Here is an 18,372-nt window from a genome sequence, read left to right on the forward strand (position 1 = left end):
CAGGTCGCTCTTGTCCCGGCGCCGTTCGCTTGGCCACGCACAGGCTTCCGGGCTCTGGCGCTTGCGAGTCCGACCAGATTGCCCCACCTGTGCTGGCGCCAACACAGGTCGCCGGCGCACCGAGGCCCGGCACAGTCACGGCCGCCCGCGCGTCGCCACTCGGCCCCGTAGCACGCCCACCCCGCCAGCTACCAACAGGGCTCGACACCGCGCAGATGGCCACCACAAGCCACGTTCGTCGCCGCCGCCGCCTGGCCGCCGCCCCGCCCGCCGGGCCTCCCTCCGCCGGACGCGGCCCCGCCCCTCGCTCGGACCGACCGCCCCCGTCCCCACCGCCGACAGCCGCCGCCTCGGCCGCCCTCCACCAGCGACACGCTCAGGCGTGGCGGTGCGCGAGCGCGCAGGCGGCTCCCGTGGTCCCGCACCACGATTCAGCAGCCTCGCCGCGGGCCCGTCTTCCGCCTCCATCCAGCGCCCCCGCCGCGCCGTGCTCACCTCGCCGCTTGTTACAGCCCCACGCCGGAACGGGCCGGTCCCCCGCGGCTCCGCGCCAGCTCGTAGCGCAAGTCACCGCGTGTAGCCGAGTCCGCGTCCACCGCCGGTACTCCTTCGCCACCACCTGCCCCGCCGGAGCACCCCACGACGCCCGCGCCCACAGCGACCACGAGCCCGGAGAACCCGGAGAGCCCGACGAACCCGACGAGCCCTCGACGTGCAGCGACCCCGGCTCCGCCGGCCTCTGGCCGCAGCCCAGGGGCCCCGGCCCGCCGCCCCGCAGGAGCAGCAGCGCCGGCGCCGTTGTCTCGTTCTCGTTCCGACCTGACGAACAGCGGCCACCCGTGGGCGTATGCCGCACAAGCGGCGGCTCCCCCGCGTCCACCGCCCGGCACCTCGAAACTGCAGCACCTGCACTCCTCGGTCGTAGTCCAGCGGCGCAAACGCCCGGCACGCGCTCCGCTCTCCGCCTCCACCGACACGTAGCTCGACGCCGGGACGCCAGCCCGAGCCGACGCCCGCGCCCATCCCGCGCCGCCCTCCGCCAGCGAGTAGCTCACGCGCCCGTTGCACCCGGCCTCGTCCGTGCGTCGCCGCAGCCACAGCGCGCCCAGCTCCCGCGCCCGCCGGCGTCTGTTCTCCCGGCGCCAGCACCGTGTACACGGCCTGCGAGAACGCCGGCGCGCTGTTGTCGTTCACGTCCCGACACCGGCACCCGCAGCCCGCCGGTCCTGGCGCGCAGGGCGGCCCCCTGCCGTCCTTACCGCCCGCACCTCCACCTCCGTACCTCCGACAACCCGCTCCCGGTCCAGCGCCTCCCCGCAGCACCACGATGTACGACGCCCGCGAACGGGTCGATCCACCAGCCCGAACGGCGACGCCAGACGCAGCCGAGCGAGCGCTACCCGGCCCGTTTCGGGACCCGAGTTTCCCGGTCCGTCACGGAAACATCTAGCCAGCGCCACCACCGTCCCCAGCGCCGCGTCCTCGGACACCGGCACCGACAGCGACGTCACCCACACCTCGGGAGCGTTGTCGTTCACGTCCAGAACCTCCACCACACCTTGCAGTGTCCTGATAGGGAGGAAAAGCCCCTTATCTCTTGCCTCGATTTGCAGCTCGCATAAACGAACGACTTCATAGTCGAGGATTCCTCGGAGCCGGATCTCTCCCGTCCTCGGATCAATGCTGAACGCATCTCTCTGAGACGAAGGAACAGTACTAACAATGCTGTAGGAAAACTCTTGATTAATCCCTCGTCCGGGTCCGTGGCTGCCACTCTCGCCACCAATGTCCCCTCCGTCGCGTTCTCCGCCAGCTGCACTTTATACACCGACTGGTTGAACTGCGGCGCGTTGTCGTTCGCATCCAGCACCGAGATCAAACAGCTGGACCGTTGCCCGTCAGCGCCGGCCTGCCACCGGTCAGTTCGCCGTCTAGCACAAGCTGGTGCTCTGATACGACTCGACTCCGCGGTCCAGAGGTTTTTTAAGAACCAAGAATAAAGATTCCAGAGTCTCCTCTCCCCGCTGCACATCCAGAGCAAAGTGCTCGGAAGGGCTCAGTGCATAGGAGAGACTTGCCGCGTTTGTTCCGATATCTGCATCCGACGCGCTCCTCCAGCGGGCAAGCCGTGAAACCGGGAGGGGAGTTCTCAGAAATGCTGATGTTTTTGGCTGCGGCGGGGAAGCGCGGCGCATTGTCGTTTGATGTCGGTGATCCTCCACCTCCACGTGGAAGGACCCGGCGCAGCGGCCGGTCCAGCAGCACCCTCCATCTGGCGCAAGGGGCGCTACGGCTGCTCTCTTCCCGCCACAGCTGCTCTCCCGGTCGCAGTCCGCGAGCTGCACCATCCATGCGCCCCGCTCGGCCCCGCTCACCTCACCACTCGGCCCGCCGGGCCCCGGCTACACCACACGCATGCCGCCGCGCCTCCGTCCTTCGCCTCGCCTCCCAGGCCCAGGTCCTGCCACAGCCGCCCCACCACCGTGCCGGCCTCGGCTTCCTCCGGCACCGAGTAGCGCACCTGCCCGACCGCCCAGACTGCAGCCCAGAGCCGCCTGCAGCACCAGCACCCAAGGGCTCCCCCAGGCTCCACGGCGCCGCTTTCCCACGTGCCGCACAATCACTGCCGCTCAGCCTGCCCGGCTCCGCTCCTTCTCCACGCCCCGAACATCTTCCTCCAGCCGTGTCCCGCTCCGAATCCTCTGAACCGAGCTCGGCCGACCACACGATCCTTCCTTCACGGCACCTCAGCGCCTCCTCCTCCTCCCGGCCGTCGCTTCTCCCGCTTCTCGCCTCACCTGCTGCCGGCTCTACGTTTTCCAGCCAGCACCGCATCACGGGCAAGGTGTCCTTACCTCCCTCTCCCTTTCCCCGATCGCTCATCGCTCCGTGTCCTTAGCTCAGAGCGGCGATTTCATGCGGGGTCGATTACAGGCAATTTGCCTTCTCTTTTCTTCCTCTGAGCTGTATCTGCACCCGCGGCGGAATCGCTTCAGTCATTGCGGTTTCTACCCATATTCCTTTCCAATTTTACTGAAGTGTTTCAGACATCACGCAGTGAATGCTCTGTTTACACGCACCTTCTTACACACTATAGTGCTTCGACCAACACTGGGAATCTTGGATACTCCACCCCCTCCTTAGCTCGCAGAACATCCTCATCTCACGCCCCCGCAGATGTCCATATTTCAGAGGGTGCATTCTAAGTAATCTACACGCAATAGACTCTGGGCGATACAACACGATAGTAGGTCCACTCACCTCCCAGAAGGAGCCAGTGCATCCTTCCGTGGGTCGATGTCCTTCTTCGATGTACTGCCCGGGAGATTCCTGGGATTGCTCATCACTCTCACAGGGAAAAACAGGTATGAGACACGTTGAGTGAAAAAAGTGCGGCAATGCCGATCCAACCCGGTCTTCCTCGTGGGCTCGGAGGAGGTTTGAGAGAGCATTGGGCTCACGCACGTTGTTAGGCACTGCCAATGCTGTGGGAGGAGGTGCAAGGGCAACCGGTTGGTTGCACGTGGCATTGAATTCAGTTGGGTGCTCTCTTCAGATGAGTCAGGGCTGTTCGATTTCAGCACCTTTTGCGGTATCCTGCGTGTGCCATTCGCATTTCACCCGAGCAGCAGGCTCAATGTCCCAAAGGAATGAGATTTGTGGGATGAGTACAACTGCGCCTAACAGAAGCGGCCGCCAAGCCGCGTTGTGCCTGCGCGTTGCGGTGGTTGCGCGCGTGTCTTCATTCACTAGGATCGCAGCGGCACCGACCAGCCGTACCCTCCTCAGGCTGCACATCCGATTGAGCCGAGTACCTAAATTTCACTTGTACTTCTTTCTCCTCTATTTCCTACTAGACAGCAGCGTGTCAAGTGCCTTGGAAGGATCTGCCAACCACCATCTACTAGATCCGAGGGCAGATTCTGCACGCGTGATTCACCACAGGTCCTTCTTTCTCTGCCTGTTTCTGACTTTAACACTCCATTTGCCAGTCAAGTGTGGCGAGAAGGAAGGGCTACTATGGCCTGTGTTCGTCATTCTACACCACTCTGAGTTCTGGTAATAGACTCCGTGCAGCGTGAGAGAATAGCCTCGAGAGTGCTGTAAGCGTAGCCGGTCTGTGTGAGTGATGCGAAGCGGCGACCGTTCGGATCAATTGACCACATCCGAGATGCAAAGTGAAACATCAACCACAACGACTGACAGTAGACCAATAATGCCCTTTTTCTATCAATCATGACTAAGTCTTCCTTTTCATATGAAACAACCCTATTGTACCAAGAAGATGTTTTTCCAAATCAGAGCATTAAAAGGACACAACAGGACAAAGATCACTGTGGACACGAGAGATTTCCGTTACTGGCCATGGTGACCATGGGAAAGACTGCCATCACCACCTCCACACGCAGTTGGCATCTGCTGCGCAGTAATTTTGCTTGGCTGTGATGTCTCCGCCGATGTCTAATCAATTAATGTCGCTCCGAGTTTTTGGCGTCTTCCTGAGCTTAACTGGTCTTCTCCCACTAACACATCAACTAGGATCTCCCCAAGGCAGACCCATTGGGAAAAGCCTGCCTCTAACACAGAGAGTAAAGAGAGTCACTCTGAAGAAACACAAAGCATTGCTTGACAAGCTCATGAACACGGTGAGCCTCACCAAGGCAAACATTCTGCCAGCTGTTGCTGAGAGGAATATCCTGTGGTCCAACTGAGCCAGATGCTCTCGTGCTCCAGCGACTCTCTACTCAATGCAGCTCTCCTCCAAAAAATTCATATCTTTGCTATGCTTGGGGACACAGCATGAAACAAACAACAAGTCCTCGTTCAACAAGCCAAGCACTACGACACAAGTGACGACGTCATGTGTCTGCACTCCATAGGGTAAACCAATGGAAAAGTACGAGCTCTGCATGTGTACTTGCCACCATGGGCTGCATAATACCTTCTATTCTCTACACGAAGTGGGAACATACCTAAGCACACCTCTAGCCCAGCAGAATGGGTCAACGGATGGTTACTCGGCGATTAGACGGAACCTACAACCATCACACCAGTTTCAGGAATAGATACGTGAGACAGTCTCCTGTTACGAGCTCCCAATCACTAACTTCAGCAAAGTATACAAACATCGATGTCCGAAGGTAAACATTGATTCAAGAAAAATAGACACCAGAAGCAGAGAAGACCCAATAGCTAAATTCCCTGTTATGCGACCACCGGAAGGTCTTCCCCTCCCTTTCCCCGATCGCATCGCCCGTTCCTTAGCTCAGAGCGGCATCATGCGGCTCCATACAGGAATTGCCTCTTTTTCTTCTCTGCTTATCGCACCGGGATCGCTTCATCATTGCGGTTTCCCATTCCTTTCCATTTTACTGAAGTGTTTCAGACGTGCTCTGTTTACACGACCTTCTTACACACATGTTTCAGAACACTGGGAATTGGATATCCTTGCATCCACGGTCGATGGGTTCATCCACGGGAACAGAGTAGGTCGGCGATGCATCCTGCCCGGGAGATTCCCTGATGCTCATCCACTCTCACAGGGAACAGATGAGAAGTGAGTGAAAAGTGCCGGCAATGCCGATCCACACCCGCTTCCCTGTGGGTGGAGGAGGTGAGAAGAGCATTGGTCAGCACGTGTAGGCACTGCAATGCTGTGGGAGGAGGTGCAAGCAACCGGTGTTAATTATCAGTGAGGTGCTCTCTTCAGATGAGTTCAGGGCTGTGATTTCAGCACTTTGGGTATCTGCGTTTGCCATTCGCATTCACCACGAGCAGCAGGCAATGTCAAAGGAATGAGATTGTGGAGCCAGTACCTAAATTTCACTTACCTTCTCTCCTCATTCCAATAAAGCCAGGTGCAAGGCATTGGAAGGATTGCCAACCACCATCTATAGATCGAGGGCAGATTCTGCACCTGTTCACACAGCTCTTTCTCTGCTGTTCTTTAAATCCATTGCCACTGTGCAAAGCTGGACTAAGGCTGTGTTTCATTTACACCATCTGAGTTCTTGTACATACCCGTGCAGGTAAGATACATCAGTGCTGTAACTACTCCAGTCTGGGTGATATCAAGGTAATACCACATCCAATAGAAAGGGAACACAACTGACAGTAGACAATTATATGCTTTTCTATCAATCAAATCTTCCTTTAATATGAACAACTTACCTGTACCAGAAGATGTCTTCAAAAGCATAAAAGACACAAAGACAACAGATACTGTGGACACAGAATTTGTTACTGCATGGGACCATGGAAAAGCTCATCACACTTCACAGGTGGCCATGCTGCCAGTAATTGCTTGGCTGAAGGTCTCCCCATGTCTCATCAAAATGTGCTCCAGTTTGGCTCTCTGAGCTTAACTGGTCTTCCACTACACATAACTAGGATTCCCCCAAGGCAGACCCATGGAAAGCCTCCTAACACAGAGAGTAAAGTACCTTGAAGAACACAAAGCATCTCAAGCTCAGAAAGGCCTCACAGCAAAATTCTGGGTGTTGTGAGAGGATCCTGGCCAAGCAATGCTCTGTGCCACGCCTCTTCTCAAGGCTTTCCTCCAGAAAATTCTATCTTGCATTCTGGGAAAGCATGAAACAAAACAAGCCCTGTTCAACAAGCAGCACACACACAAGGGACATCATGTCTGCACTCCAAGGTAACCAATGGAAAAGTACCTGCTGTGTCCTGCCACAGGGCTGCAACCTTCTATCAAAGGGAACTACAGAGAACTCAGCAAGAATTGGCAAGGATGGTTACTGGGATAGAGGACTAACAACACATTTCAGGAAGATACGTGAGAAGTCTCTGTTGACTTCCCTACTATCAGGATAACTCTGTCGAGTGAAACATTGTCAAGAAATAGACACCAAGAGCAGAGAGAACCCTCTAATCCCTGTTGCTGTCTCAAGCCTCCAGCAGCTGGGAATCAAATAAGAAGTCAGACCTGATATCAGCATTCTTAGCATCACCAAAGGCAGACAAAACACACTGGCAGACCACCACTGTCACCATGATTCCTTTGCTGATGGACAGAAGTAGGCAACGGCACTGGTAGAACTGATGTTGTAATTGCTCTATGGTATTGATTCTATTCCATCAAATTAAAACCCAGGATACTGGGCAGCCCCCCTCAGTAAGATCCAAACCAACAGTGGAGGAGCTCCTAGATCAACAGCAACATGGGTGTGTTTGTCAAACAAACATCATAAAGCGATTACACAATAGAACCATCAAAGAAAAAACAACACATGGCTGATGCAAGGAAATGAAGAGATACCAATAGTGCTTGTGTCACCCAGGCTACATGAAGAAAATACGTGTGAGAATGAATGAGATACCTACATCTCTGCTTTAGTAGTATCAAATGTCACAACAGTTTCCCAGCATTACATATGGAGAGAAAATATATATGTATGTTCTCATCATGGATTTTTTTCTTCCATTTTCCTTTTCTGTCTTAGGAAAAGGCTTTTATCTCAATTCCCCAGTTCAGTTTCATTTACAACAATCTCCTCCACCCCACCTGCAGGGAAGTGGATGAACAGCTGTGTAGTGCTGTAGTGCTGAGCTCCCTGCTGGGTTTGAAACCCACACAAGCACCACAAAAGAGCCTTCAAATTTTTCAATCCTTATGGAAATTCAGATGGAAATATTACATTTCATACAAACTGTGTGAAGTGTTTATAGACTTCTTTTCTTGTTTTCTTGTTTCTCACGTTTTCTTGTTTCTTTTATTTTTGAAGAGAAAGGCGCATTCATTGTGAAAGTACATGTACTGATGCAAACTGAGTCACCATCCAAAGAGGCCAACGTACATCACACCAATTCCCCATACAGGAACACAAGCCTACAACCCCTTAACTCACAGCAGTCACCTTACGTTACATCTCCTTCATGAAACAACCAAAAAAAAAGAGGACAGACATCTCTCCCTCCCCCCAAACAAACAAGAATCACAGCAGTGCATTCTGCACTTCACTATGGCCCATGAATACTGCCTACATGACTGTCAGCAGCGGACTGTCCCATCATGGCTGTTCTTTATCTCTGTCAGGTTGAAACTCCACAAACCATCAAACCAACAGCAATTGCAGAGGCAATGTCATGACTGTGTCAATCAAAACAGGCACTGATTTCATTCTTGGACAGAAGAACCCAAGCCACGAATACCCTGTATTCAGCAGGGGTACTGCTGTGAGCACCCTAGCCTTGGCACCAGCACTGCTGGATCTAGAATCATCTTCTTCAACAACATATAGCAAGATGTCAGGACGGGTCACACCTCACAAAATGTTCCCACTAATAAATGAATTAATAAAAAACTGAACAGTTTCCTTGGAAAGTTTTCATCTGATAATTGGGCAGAAAAGCTTTGTCGAGGGGCCCTGAGCAACCCTCCTCTTCCATGCTATGAACAAAAATCCCAGGCTCTCCATTGGATGACCTTCTGCACAAGCAGCTCACACAAGGGACACTGCTGTCAACACCTAGAGGTGACCAACACACAAGCACCAGCTGTGCTGCACCCTTCCATCACAGGGAACAACGTGGCAGATGTCCTTCACAGAATAGAAGGACAACGGGACCTGAGGACAGACAGAAATTGACTGCACAGAGCCCTGTGGAACCTTATCACACCTCATAGATGGCCCTGCTGACAGCAGTCACTTGGTCGAAGGCCTCTGTAAGTCCCACTGAAGACAGCTGGTGTGGTGCTCTCCTCTTAATAAGTCTTCTACTACATAAGTCAAGGGTGTGCCCAGGGAAGGTAGGAGATTGGCCCTTCAAACACATACAGGTGGCAGAACAAATAAAACAGAGAGAAGAATGAACAAAAAGGAGAACAGTTTCTAAGGAGACACACTTGGTGGAAACAGCACAAAAGAGTGAACAAATAAAGCTCCACAGCTATGCCAAACTGTGAGATCACTGGCCACCAACAGGGTAACAGGGTCTCAAAATACAGAAAAACAACCCAAAGGATTTCATTTGCCAGTCTCTGCGCACAACATTCACCTGGAACATGAAGTTCATCCATTTCTCCTTCTCCCAAAGCCAAAACAAATAAGAAAGAAAAAATCATCTGGCTCAGGGAAGGCTGACAGGATAATCAAACTCTGTAAAACCTCTGTGAAGGAGGAGTGAAAGGATTGAAAGAGAAGATTGAAAGACCACATTGCACAACACTTCCAAATTAGGCCTGCAAAGCAGAACGAGTCTAAGAAGGAAAAGCAATGTGTTTACAACATGAAACGCTACAAAGCAACTGGCATGCCATGGAACTAAAGGACAAGGAGGGTGTTGATATGCCCTTCTAAGGAATATTGAGATCCTGGAACGACAAGACAAACGAACATGTAGAAGACCAGTAAATACCTCTCATTCATGACTTCTGGCACACCCCTTCATCTTCCCAACCATCTAATCATTACTCAAGAAAAGGAAATCCCACTCAAAGTCAACCTTACCATACAAAACAGCCACATAGACCTCCACCAGGTGCCACACCACTATTCCCTACTCAAGGTTCCTCCTCTGGCTTTCACAGAACATTCCAGATCATCAAATCACCAGACTGGGGAGACAGTGCCATGCACACAACACCTGACAGACGATCAGCAGATCACTCGCGTTCTTTTGCAATTATTAGACAACTCCATTAGGAGCAGCTAGGCAAAGGTATGACTAATACCAACGAGCAAAGCATTCCTATGCTTTCAAATGACAGTATAGAAGCATTTCTAGGTTTGTTTTCTTCCTCCCTGCTTTTATTTTCAAGAGAAGAAATACACAGAATTTGAGAAGGTACGGCTGATATTGCATATATGGAAAGAACACCAAAAGAAATCAGCACACATCCCGCTGGTTCCCTGGACAACAACACAAGCCTGCAAATAGAAAACACTGAAGTACCAGCAGTACATTGTAACCCACCACACCCACAGCACAACCAAAAAGAGCCTTAACATGGTTGCAAACTGAAATGCTGCACACCACAAAGTAACACTGTATGGTTACAATTGTACAGTTACACAACTGATGGATAAAAAGAGGTTACAAATATAGAAAAACAGTTAACAACAAAAGCTCGCCATAAAATTCCACACAGGAGCAATCATCAGAAAGAGATCCTGCCTTAGTGGTAGTCAGCCTTACATGAGATCTAGGAGACGTGGAGCCAAGCTCCAATCCTTCCAGTAACACAGCTGAATCACCTTCACCTGTGCTCCCACAGCTGACTCGTCACTGGCCTCAGATGGTTAATCAGAGATTCAGGCTGTGATCAACAGATTCCCATAAAAACACCATCTGGACAGCACATATAACGATGATGAACATTAACTGCCATATTTGAACAGAATATCTCAAGAAATAAAGGCCACGTGCCACCATCAGAATGGAGATCCGACCACCCCAGTCCGTGATAGATACTGATAGGCAAAAAAAAAAAAAAAAGAAAAAGAAAAAAAAGGTCTCAACGGGCGGACGGACGGGCGGGAGGGAGCACAGAAACAGGGAAGCGTAGGAAGAAAAGAAGTAACGACAGAGAAGAGAAGAACGGAAAGCTAAGAAGAAGAAAGTAAACTGCAAACAATAAATAATGAAGGAAAGGAAGGAAGGGGTGAACAGCTCACGAGCAGCACTGACCGTGTCGAGCAGCGAGGGCGTCTCCTGCGGCGTGTCCTTGGGCGCGGGGCCGGGCGGCGGCGGGCAGTTGGGGCTGAAGACCATCAGGTCGCTCTTGCCCGCGCCGTCCGTGGCCACGCACAGGCTTTCCGGGCTTGTGCGCTTGCGAGTACGGGACCAGGCTGCCCAACTCGCTGGCGCACACCCAGCGTCGGCCGGCCTTCGGGCCTCCCCGACAGCACGGCCGCCCGCGGCGCCCAGCGCCCGGCCCCGTACAGCACCACCGGCCAGCACCAACAGGCGGCTCGAACACCGCGCAGATGGGCCACCAGCCAGCCACCACGGTTCGTCGCCGCCGCCGCCGCCGCCGCCCCCGCCGGGCCGCCCTCCGCCGAGGACGCGGCCCCGCCCCCGCCGACACCGCCGCCCTCGGCGCCTCCACCAGCCGACACGCTCAGCGTGCCGTGGTCCGAGCGCGGCGCGGCTCCCAACTACGTTGGTCCCGCCACCTACGATCAGCAGGCCTCTGCGCGCGCCGTCCGCCTCCTCCAGCGCCCGCGCCGTGCTCACCTCGCGCTGTACATGCCCCACGCGGAACGGTTCCGGTCGCCCCCGCTGGCTCGCGCAGCTCGTAGCGCAAGCCACGCGTGTGTATAGCCCGAGTCCCGCGCTCCACGCGCGGATCTTCGCACCACCTGCCCCGCCCGGAGCACCCCACGAACGCCCGCGCCCACAGTCGACCACGAGCCGAAGAACCGAGGAGAGAACTTCGGACGAACCCGGACCGAGACGCCGACGGCAGCGACCCCGGCTCCGCGCCTTCGCCCGCAGCCCAGTCCCCCGAGCCCGACCGCCCCGCAGGAGGCAGCAGCGCCGGCCGCGTTGTCGTTCTCGTACCGATCCCACGAACAGCTGCACCGTGGCGTTGAAACCGTCACAGCGGCGGCTCCCCCGCGTCCACCGCCGCAACCTCGGAACTGCAAGCACCCTGCAGCTCCTCGTAGTCCAGACGGACGCCAGCGCCCGCACGCGCACCCAACGCATTCCGGCGATCCACCGACACGGTAGCTCGACGCCGGCGCCGCCCGAGCCGGAGCTCCGCGCCCATCCACGCGCGCCCTCGCACACGAGTAGCATCACGCGCCCGTTGCCCGCCTCGTCCGAGGGCCCGCGGCCCACAGCACGCCGCCCAGCTCCGCGCCCGCCGCGTTGTTTCTCCCGCGCCAGCACCGTGTACACGGCCTGCGGAACGCCGGCGCGTTGTTCGTTCACGTCCGACACCGGCACCCGCCAGCCCGCGCCTGGCGCGCAGCGGCGGGCGGCCCGCGCCGTCCTTCCCGCCCGCACCTTCCACCTCGTTACTCCGACACCCCTCCCGGTCCAAGCGCCTCCGCAGCACCAGCGAGTACGAGCCCGCGAACGTCGACACCAAGCCACCGAACGGCGACGCTGACGCACCGAGCAAGCGCACCCGCCCTGTTGCGGACCCGGTCCGGTCCGACCACGTCAGCAGCGCCACAACCTTCCCGACGCCGCGTCCTCGGACACCGGCACCGACAGCGGGACGTTCAACCCACACCTCGGGGAGCGTTGTCGTTCACGTCAGCACCGTCCACCACCAACATTGCAGTGTCCTGTTCAACGAGTGGAATTTCCCATTACTCCTTGCGCGTCCACTTGCATGCGATATACAGCAGCAGCCTCAAAATCTAATGAACCTCTTAAATGGATCTTTCCACTGTCTTTTTCTATTTGGAAAAGGTCTTTCGCATCAGGAGGAAAGAAGCTGGTTAGAGAATATGAGACGTTGCAATTTGATCCCACATCCAAATCTGTAGCGTTTACCCTTAGCACAAACGTGCCAGGATCTGTATTCTCTGGGATCTGCACTTTATACACGGACTGGTTGGAACTGCGGGCGAGCCCGCGGGTGTTTCCCGTTCGCATCCAGCACGAGATCAGCTAGCTGCAACCGTGCGCGTCAGCGCGGCCTTGCCACCGTTCAGTGCCGCGTCAGCACAAGCGGTGCTGTTGTGATACCGACTCGCGGTCCAGAGGTTTTGTGAGCACCAGGAACAGGGGCTCAGCATCCTCCTCCACTTTCGGAAAATCCAGCGCGAAGTGCTCGGAAGGACTTTGAGTTTATAGGAGAGCTGCGGCGTTCGAACACCGATATCATCATCGACGCGTACGCGCCTCCAGCGGGAAAGCGCGTACCCGTGGCCAGCGTTATGATTCTGCGATGCTGATGTTTTTGGCTGCGGGCGGGGAAGCGCGCGGCGCATTGGTCGGTTGATGTTCGTGGACCTCGCACCTTCCAATGTGGAAAGACGCGCAGGCGGCCGGTCCAGCAGCACCTCCAGGCGTCAGGTGGCGGCACGGCGCGCCTTTCCCGCACAGCTCCTCCGGTCAGCCCGCGAGCTCACCACCAGCGCCCCGCTCGCCCCGCTCACCGTCCACCATCGCCGCCGGCCCGCGGACACACACGCAGCGTCCGCGCGCTCCGCCTGCGCCGCCTCCAGGCCCAGGTTCCTTGCCACAGCCGCCCCACCACCGTGCCGGCCTTCGGCTTCTCTCCGGCCGAGTTACGCACCTGCCCGCCGCCAGCGCCGCCAGGCCAGCTGCAGCACAGCACCAAGCCCCCCGCCTCCAACGCGCCGCTCCCGAGCCACCATCGCCCTCACCGCCGCTCCGCTCCTTTCCACGCCCCGCACCTGCTCCCACCTTGCCCGCTCCGGATCCTTCTGACCGAAGCTCGCCGACACGATCCTTCTCCACGCACCTCAGCGCCTCCTCTCTCTGCCCCGCCGCTCCGCTCTCGGCTCTGCCGCCTTTCACAAGACACCACCGGAAGGTCTTCCCCTCCCTTTCCCCGATCGCATCGCCCGTTCCTTAGCTCAGAGCGGCATCATGTGGCTCCATACAGGAATTGCCACTCATGCTTCTCATCGTGCTGGATTCTATCAGCCTTAATTTTCTTTTTCCATTCCTTATGCATCCATTTTTGTTTCCTCTTCTTTTCTGAAGACTCCTCCGCGTTAATTTGTGCTCTCGTTGAGTACAAGTGCAGTTCTGTCAAATGCAACGAGTCGCCAAACAGTCCCTCACACTTCTTTGCAAGTTGAAATGGCTGTTCCATGGAATGCATTGAATATATTTGTCGGCACTGGGTCAAAGTCTACCATCACTGCGATCAGTGCAGGCCTTCTTAACATTCTTCAGGTATTACTGAATTTTCTCTGAATGCTCCATTCAAGTGTCTATCTTGACATTTCTTCCAGCAAACCAGATTGACCTGTCATTTGTTACAAACAAACACACTGGGAAGCAGAGATTCCCAGACTCTTGGTAGAAGTCTTAGAAGGATGGAGCACATCGAGGTAAGTGGGAAACAAATCCTCTTCTTCCACTCGTGGTCACATAATTGCAGTATCACACAGTTGTACTGAGTGTAAGCGACCTCCAGTCATCACCGAGTCCATCCCCCATGCTAAAGCATGTCCTGAATCCAGAGAGGGAGAATCCACAAACTCTCTGTGCAGCTGTCAGCATGGCAATAAATTATTTTATCCTTATGTTTGAATGGAACTTCCTCATGCTCCTCTTTTTGCACCACTGCCACTTGTTCCATTGTTGCTCTCCAATGAAAACAGTCCACCCCATCAACACGACTGATGCACTTCAAATGTTTATAAACAGTGATGAAATCTTCCTCAGCCTTCTGTACACTGAAAAGACCCAGCTCTCCCACCCTTTCTTTGTACATTTGATGCTCCTGGCCCTTAATTTGTCTCCCCTTACCAGACTCTTCCTACAAGATCCCTTTTTTGAACTGGGGAGCCCAGAACTGAACACAGTGCTCCAGATGAGGTCTCACTGGGACAGAGTAGAGGGCAATGATCACCTCCCTTGATGTGCTGGCCATGCTCTTTTTAATGCAACCCACTGGTCTGGATCCTATTGGTCTTCTTGGCCAAAAGGGCACACTGCTGGTTCATGGCCAACCTGTTGGCCAATAGGACGGAGGTTGCAGAGCTGTGCAGAGCTTTACTACAGCAAGTCAGCCCCTCATCTGTATTGATGCATGGGATTATTCCCCTAGGTGCAAGATTCTGCACTTCCTCTTGTTAAATCTCATCAGGCAACTTGGATATTTGTTTCTTACAGCTCAAAAACAGAGAATGCAAGTCAGGATCAAGGAACACATTGTGGCCTACAGTCCTCTTTGCTTTCATGCTTCAACTTGTCACCATTTCATGTGGAAATCTGCCTCTGAAATACTGAAGACTGTCAGTCTTACATGGAACAGCAAAATGTCTGGCATCCAGATCCATATTCCTTGACGCCAACACTACTTGGTTTATACCATCTGAGTTGATTTTGAGAATTCAAATACTGACAACTCTACTAAACAGCACCGAAACATACAGCTATCTATAGAACACATGAAAAACTTACCTGTAGCATGCTGTAGCAGTGCCTGCTTGTTAAGAAAAAGTACATGATCACTCATTAGAGTGTAGTATTTCCTGATTCACATCTATCAGAATGGAAACAACAGGGAGACCTAAAGGCTAATGACATTCACTGCATCACAGCCTCAAATCAATAATGTAGAAAATCCAGATCCCAGACTCATGGCCAAAAGCGTGCAGTCTGACAGCAGTCAGAACTCAGCACTCTGTATCTCATCTACTCTCACCAACATAGTTCCGATGTGAGAGCAAAAAGAAGAGTTAGATTCACAAAACAAAAGAGAAAAAGCTGAAAGATCCCGCTGCACTTCAATTAAACATATGGTTTGCCAACATCCTTAATACAGAAGAACAGTTCTTCCCATCCCCAGAAGGAACAGAAGCGCTCTTCCCTGAAGACAATATCTGCTGTGCTGCTCAATGACTGGTTCTTCCTCTACATAATGAAAGGGGATGCTCAGGGAAAACAGCAGAGTCAATTCAAACACATACTGCAAGGAAGCATTGCCACAAGGAATGACACGTAACCTCTCGCGCAAAGGTCTTACAGCTCAATTTCTGGAGGTTTTCAGAGGACTCAGGCCAGGCAGCACAGTGTACTTGGCATCTTCTCCACGACTAATTCTTGCAATCTCTATCCCAGGCAACAGCAAACAGGATCCCCAGTCAACCATTTCCAGCTCTTGACTGCTGATTCACCGTATAATCTACCAAGCATCATCATTTTTCTCACACAAGACTCTTCACTGCTAAGGACTCCCATGATCAAACACCCACACCATGCCTGGTGCTGCTCACATGATCACTATCACAACACCTGCACATTGATCCACTCCACTGCCTGGAAACAGCTCTAAACCCCACCCTGATAACGACCAACAGATGCGCAGATCTTCACTTTCCCTCATCACTGACAGCACTAACAGCTGGGTAGCTGCAGAAGGGCACACCATTTTCCAGGCTCTTCCCAGCAGCAGGAACTGCACTCTGAACATTCTGCACCTTCTAAGCAACCTCATATGGAAATTACAAGAAGAATTACATCTGACTTCTTACAGATTGCGGCATTAGTACTGGCAGAGCTATGAGTAACATTCCCAATACTTGAGGGAAACACGCATCAGAAAGTACACAGCATTCTCCATCTCACATCCCATTACCAAACACATTTCCTACATCATGCAGGTACCAGAGCAGTAGACTACATCTGGTGGCAGGAATCGCTCACCCCTTTGCAACAATATGTTTTTAAGGCACGCAGAAAGAATCATATTGTTTTCATCAGCACACATTGGATATAATATAATGTAATATAATATATTGCAATATAATATAATACAATATGGCACCACAGCATATACTGAAACAACACTGCAACATCCTCAATAGTTTCCTGCTTTAAATAATGTTTGCCTACCATGGAAAAACAAATCTTTCATTATTTGTTATACCACACGTTGTTCTTCCATAACTCTTTGTTTCAAGTTTCCAATATCATACATGGAAATAGAACACAGAGTACGGATTGTGCTACATTGTCCTCTCTGGAAACTCCTTGTGGTGTTAGAGAGATAGGGTTGTAAAAAGAAACACCGACACGCCAACGATATCCACATAGCAGAACTATTTTTATGAAGGATCCGTAAAAAGGGGGGATGCTGATTCTGATTACCAAAGTTGGGAGATAGCAGCATGGTCTGCCAAAAGCAGAGATATGGGGAGTAAATACAACTTCACAGGTGTGGCCACCAACAAGAAAACAGTATCTCAAAATAAGGAAGAATGAAATGGACTTCATTTCACCATGCTCCATCTTTGCAATTCCTACAGCTTGAGCAGCAAGTGTTCATGCTCAGAAAGAGAGGGTTGAAAGGCCAGACCGCACATCACTTCCAAAGCAGGACTACAGTGCAGAATGATTCTAGGAAGGAAATCCAAGAGTACACAGAATTTCAAATACCAGTGTGGAAGCAGGAAAGCCATGCAACAGCAGGACAGAGAAGGTGTTGAATTGCCCTCTTTGGAAATAATCACACCTTGACAGGATGAGGCCCTCTGCAGCCTCACCTCACTCAAATTCAGCCTTGCACACAAGTGCAAAACACTCACACCATCCCAGATCTCTCCTGGAATCTCACTGCTCCATCACTCAGAAAAGCCAGAATTAACTACATACAATCAAGGAAAGCCAAAAGGAGTGGAAGGGATTCATGATGGGAGAGAGAGACATATTCAGAACATCTAAAGACAGTGCAGCGTAGTCATGTCAATATGATGAGCGACCACCAGAACTGTATTTCTTACATCCCCTGGTAATCACCAAACCCCACTCTGAACAATGGACACAGAACACAAGCAGACATTACGCATTCTTATCTTATGGCCTGCCATGAGGGCTTCCAATGATTCCCTTTTGTCGCAAGGACGAGGATTCAAGGATTTCCATTCACAGTTGTAGACAAAAGAATACAGAGAGCTTCTATACCATGCTACTGCCATCACCACCACTTTCCTTCCCACTCCAGCACTGAATTTGCACCTCACAGAGCCACCCCATAAATCAGAGCAAGAAGCCGGATCACACCAAAAAATGTCATATACAAATTACCTGTCTGAACTTCTGCAGATAACCCTCAGTTCCATCAAAGGAAAACTCCAATACAAAATAGAGAACATGAGAATGAACTACCAGATCAACAACTGAGGCACTCAGAGATGGACAACACAGTGGATGCAAATGTAAAATGTCTTTGCAGAATTATTAATAGGACCAGAAATGGAACAACATAGAATGGATGTGAGTTCAAGTGGAACAGAGTGCACTACTGCTTGCCTAACTTATGTTAGAGTAAAAACAATGAGTGATGACGACTAAGACGCCACCGTTCTTGGACCAAAATGATAAGATATTCAAGCACTACAAATAGAGAGAAAATTACAAAAACAAAACATGTGCAAGAAATATAGATACAAAGAAAGAGAATCAAAGCCACCATCAGATACAGTTTGACAACAAAGTTCCACAGCAGAGGAATAGAGCTGGCAGAACTCCAGGCGCCTATATGAAGGGTTCCATCGAAAGAAAGGAAGCAGAAAAAAAAGAAACAAGAGACAATAAGAATAAAAGCAAAAAAGAAGGCAAGAAAAGGAGGATGGACGAGGAGAGAGGTCCGTGAGCAGCACTGACCGTGTCGAGCAGCGAGGGCGTCTCCTGCGGCGTGTCCTTGGGCGCGGGGCCGGGCGGCGGCGGGCAGTTGGGGCTGAAGAC

The 18,372-nt window shown here is 52.7% G+C and overlaps 2 pseudogenes; both read right to left on the reverse strand.

Annotated features, from left to right (window-relative positions):
• LOC107320270 overlaps nucleotides 1-2,835 on the reverse strand; it is a 3,332-nt pseudogene extending 497 nt beyond the window's left edge.
• Nucleotides 2,836-5,219: 2,384 nt separating this feature from the next.
• The window catches only part of LOC107320269, a 16,325-nt pseudogene continuing 3,172 nt past the window's right edge, over nucleotides 5,220-18,372 (reverse strand).

The sequence above is a fragment of the Coturnix japonica genome, chromosome 13 (assembly GCF_001577835.2).
Source record: "Coturnix japonica isolate 7356 chromosome 13, Coturnix japonica 2.1, whole genome shotgun sequence".
In the NCBI taxonomy this organism is placed as follows: Eukaryota; Metazoa; Chordata; class Aves; order Galliformes; family Phasianidae; genus Coturnix; species Coturnix japonica.